Here is a 5294-nt window from a genome sequence, read left to right as displayed (position 1 = left end):
TGACTGGACCCAGCTGAAAGTCCTTGAGACCAGGAATCCAAGTAGGCACACTCTGTAAAATACAACTCTCAAGACCAAAGTTTAGAATCGAAATCTCTTTTTGTTTGATTCTCCTGCATTACATTTTTTGGGTGGTCTACCTCTATCAAATCTGATCAGTATGACTCTGACGTTTCCAGAACCTAATCACACTCTTTTAAAACACAAAGACAAAATCTTTCTCCCAAAATACTGTGTTCCTTAGTCTGTAACCAGACAAGCTTGTATCTTGTACTCTCTCCCAGAGTAAATAATATAACCATAAAACTCAAAGTCACACCCACTATGAAGATTAAACAATTTTTTAAAAAGGAAGTAAGCTAAACAATGAGCCTGATAGGCTTTTGTACTCTGTGATATCAGGAAATTAACCCCAAATTCCTGTGGAGCCCATGTTAAGAGAATCTGAGCTTCCTGTTGTGGTAGATATAAAAAATAAACACAAACCCTCACTAGCTGGCATCAACGAGTCATATGACCTTTAGTGGGGTAATTTACAAAACAAAACAGATACCTTCTATCAATTCCAATATCAATAAGCAACATATCAAACCAGGACTTTAGCCCAAAATATATCCATCTGTTAAGCTCTCTACCCGGAGCCACAGATTTTTCTTTAATCTTAATAACTTCTATAATATATGTCTGCATTCACTCTCCCTGGTGTTACAGACATTTATCACAACTCTCTACTTGGTGTTAGTGACCAATTTTTCCCTAAGTTCTGAACCATAGATGAAAATCTCCACGTGATTCGGGTAATCTCTTTATTCTCCTTAAAACAAACTTAAACACCTCTATCAATTCTAAAACCAATAAGTAACTTAAAACTGAGGACTTTAGCCCAAAATATATATCTATCTGTTAAGCTTTCTACCTTAATAACTTCTATAATATATGCCTGCATTCACTCTCCCTGGTGTTACAGACATTTCATCACAACTCTCTACTTGGAGGTAGTGACTAATTTTTCCCTAAGTTCTGAACCGTGGATGAAAATCCCCACCTGATTCAGGTAATCTCTTTACTCTCTTCTTTCTAAAAACAAACTTAATCACCTTTTAATAATACCTGTAATTAAGAAGCAGCTTGTCTAACTAGGATTTCAACTCAAAAGTCCCGTTAAAAAGAAGCCCACGTTAAAAAGAATATGAGTATCCTGAAAGACCTTCTAAACATCTTTCTTTAAAAAGCAGCTTTTAATCTCTAACTCTCTGAGCTGCCATTACTTATCACAGGCCTGGGACCTACAGCCTGCCAGCCCAGGCTGCTTCCCTGTTTCTTGTTAAATTCCCTGCCCTTGAGAGATCACATGACTTAACATGGCGCTGGCCTCCTCTTATTTATAAAATAAAAACTTTCAACTCTTAGGATTACTACTGGATTCTTGCCCATCACACTGGTTCACCATCTGTTGTTGTAAAATATAAAAAATAAAAAAAGGTATAGTTGTCTTTTACCTTGCTAGGTCTGGCACCGTGGTGCCCCAAGATATCTGCTAGATATCTTGGCGGAAACACATCCCAACTCCTTGGCGGCCCAGTGGCTCCAGCCGCAGCACACTTGGCTACACTCAAATCATCACATAAAAGAACACATAACACAATAACCTTAGATTTAATTGATAAGATATAATTGCCCACCTAAACATACAAAGCCCAGTACCATCCATCCCTTTGAAAGACCCCCGGAGAGGACCTTTCCCTCAGGAGGAGTCCCAAGCGCCCAATGACCGAGCCGAGTCCACTCGGATGCAATCAGCAAGAGGGTTTATTGGAAAACACAGGTACCTGCGGGCACACAGTCTCTTCAGAGGACTTGCACGCCCAGCAGCTCCAGCATGGGGCTTTTATAGGGATTGGGGAAGCAGAAGCGGGCGTACAGAAGCAGATGCATAGTTACGGGGATTGGTGGATTCAAGCGAGGCACATAGACATGTTCACATATGATTGGCTATTTCACATGATGAGGTAATAAGGTATAGCTACACACATTGGCAGGTTTGGGGCGTCCTGGATGTCGGGGGCTGGGGGCTTATCTCTTCCTGCCAGGTGGCCTGTGAGTCAGGTCCGGTACTCCTGGTCTGTTCTGCATTCCTTTCCTTTTATGGTCTGTTAGTTCTAGCGGCAGGGCGGGGCTGCCTGGACTTGCTTTTCACAGTGTTTAGTGCTGAGTTGAAACATACTCTTTTAACTTCATATTTTTAAACCTTAAATCTGTATAATTTTCCTTTCACCTTAAGAACATTGATAACAACCTGTAAATACACAGAGTGAGATCTTTACATCATCCTCCATGTCCTGCCGCAGCTTCTCGGCCTCTCTGCACCCGACATTTAAGAACATTAATTTCTATACAAATCATTTTAGAGAGAGAGAAGTGTGTGTGTGTGGGGGAGACAATAGAGTGAAAAAAGAAAGTCTATTCTAACTCTCCTGCCCTGCCCCATTAGTGCTGTGATCTCCTGTATCCTGGTTTGTTCTTGTGTATCTTAAACCATGCCCCCTAACTTTCTGCGGTACTGTAGAGCCATGTTTGAAATTCTTTTTCTAGCTTTTCCCTCTCACTCACCCCCCAAGTTCTAGGCAGTTCTCTATTAAAAGATGTGCAGTTGTGACTGATTGGAATCGGACGGAATTCCTCAGCTTCGTTTTGAGGACTCCCGGTTTCTGTCATTAATCAAAAGTTGAACTTTGCATTTTCCGGTCATTATGCACAAAGGTTGGCTTGTTCCAGTTTTTACTGGTCCACAGTACAGTGGCCAAAATATGGCTATACAGTTACGTTTTAATTTTGAGACTGTATTCTCTGCTTCTTGTGATTAAGAAGGGATGATGGTAGTTGACAGTAGAACTAACCTTTAAAGACCTTTCTTGGTAAAAGTGGGAATTTTCTTTCTTTTTTTTTACTATTATTTTTTTATTTTATTATTTTTTTATTAACTTGAGTATTTCTTATTTACATTTTGAATGCTATTCCCTTTCCCGGTTTCCGGGCAAACATCCTCCTAATCCCTCCCCCTCCCCTTCTTTATGGGTGTTGACCTCCCCACCCTCCCCCCTTTGCCGCCCTCCCCCCAACAATCACGTTCACTGGGGGTTCAGTCTTAGCAGGACCAAGGGCTTCCCCTTCCACTGGTGCTCTTACTAGGATATTAATTGCTACCTATGAGGTCAGAGTCCAGGGTCAGTCCATGTATAGTCTTTAGGTAGTGGCTTAGTCCCTGGAAGCTCTAGTTGCTTGGCATTGTTGTTCATAAGGGGTCTCAAGCCCCTTCAAGCTCTTCCAGTTCTTTCTCTGATTCCTTCAACGGGGGTCCTATTCTCAGTTCAGTTGTTTGCTGCTGGCATTCGCCTCTGTATTTGCTGTATTCTGGATGTGTGTCTCAGGAGAGATCTACATCTGGCTCCTGTCAGTCTGCACTTCTTTGCTTCATCCATCTTGTTTAATTGGTTGGCTGTATATGTATGGGCCACATGTGGGGCAGGCTCTGAATGGGTGTTCGATCTGTCTCTGTTTTAATCTTTGCCTCTCTATTCCCTGCCAAGGGTATTCTTGCTCCCCCTTTTAAAGAAGGGGTGAAGCATTCATATTTTGATCATCTGTCTTGAGTTTCATGTGTTCAATGCATCTAGGGTAATTCAAGCATTTGGGCTAATAGCCACCTATCGATGAGTGCGTACCATGTGTGTTTTTCTGTGATTGGGTTAGCTCACTCAGGATGATATTTTCCACTTCCAACCATTTGTCTATGAATTTCATAAAAGCATTGTTTTTGATAACTGAGTAATATTCCATTGTGTAGATGTACCACATTTTCTGTATCCATTCCTCTGTTGAAGGGCATCTGGGTTCTTTCCAGCTTCTGGCTATTATAAATAAGGCTGCGATGAACATAGTGGAGCACGTGTCTTTTTTATATGTTGGGGCATCTTTTGGGTATATGCCCAAGAGAGGTATAGCTGGATCCAATGTAATAGTTCAATGTCCAATTTTCTGAGGATCCTCCAGACTGATTTCCAGAATGGTTGTACCAGTCTGCAATCCCACCAACAATGGAGGAGTGTTCCTCTTTCTCCACATCCTCGCCAGCATCTGCTGTCACCTGAGTTTTTGATCTTAGCCATTCTGACTGGTGTGAGATGAAATCTCAGGGTTGTTTTGATTTGCATTTCCCTTATGACTAAAGATGTTGAACATTTCTTTAGGTGTTTCTCAGCCATTCGGCATTCCTCAGCTGTGAATTCTTTGTTTAGCTCTGAACCCCATTTTTTAATAGGGTTATTTGTCTCCCTGCGGTCTAACTTCTTGAGTTCTTTGTATATTTTGGATATAAGGCCTCTATCTGTTGTAGGATTGGTAAAGATCTTTTCCCAATCTGTTGGTTGCCGTTTTGTCCTAACCACAGTGTCCTTTGCCTTACAGAAGCTTTGCAGTTTTATGAGATCCCATTTGTCGATTCATGATCTTGGAGCATAAGCCATTGGTGTTTTGTTCAGGAAATTTTTTCCAGTGCCCATGTGTTCCAGATGCTTCCCTAGTTTTTCTTCTATTAGTTTGAGTGTGTCTGGTTTGATGTGGAGGTCCTTGATCCACTTGGACTTAAGCTTTGTACAGGGTGATAAGCATGGATCGATCTGCATTCTTCTACATGCTGACCTCCAGTTGAACCAGCACCATTTGCTGAAAATGCTATCTTTTTTTCATTGAATAGTTTTGGCTCCTTTGTCAAAAATCAGGTGCCCATAGGTGTGTGGGTTCATTTCTGGGTCTTCAATTCTATTCCATTGGTCTATCTGTCTGTCTCTGTACCAATACCATGCAGTTTTTATCACTATTGCTCTGTTATATTGCTTGAGTTCAGGGATAGTGATTCCTCCTGAAGTCCTTTTATTGTTGAGGATAGTTTTAGCTATCCTGGGTTTTTGTTATTCGAGATGAATTTGCAAATTGTTCTGTCTAACTCTTTGAAGAATTGGATTGGTATTTTGATGGGGATTGCATTGAATCTGTAGATAGCTTTTGGTAAAATGGCCATTTTTACTATATTAATCCTGCCAATCCATGAGCTTGGGAGATCTTTCCATCTTCTGAGGTCTTCTTCAATTTCTTTCTTCAGAGTCTTGAAGTTCTTATTGTGCAGATCTTTTACTTGCTTGGTAAAAGTCACACCGGGGTACTTTATATTATTTGGGTCTATTATGAAGGGTGTCGTTTCCCTAATTTCTTTCTCAGCTTGTTTCTCTTTTGTGTAG

Source organism: Rattus norvegicus, chromosome 2, assembly GCF_036323735.1.
Source record: "Rattus norvegicus strain BN/NHsdMcwi chromosome 2, GRCr8, whole genome shotgun sequence".
Lineage (NCBI taxonomy): Eukaryota > Metazoa > Chordata > Mammalia > Rodentia > Muridae > Rattus > Rattus norvegicus.
Note: the sequence above shows the minus strand (reverse complement) of the source record.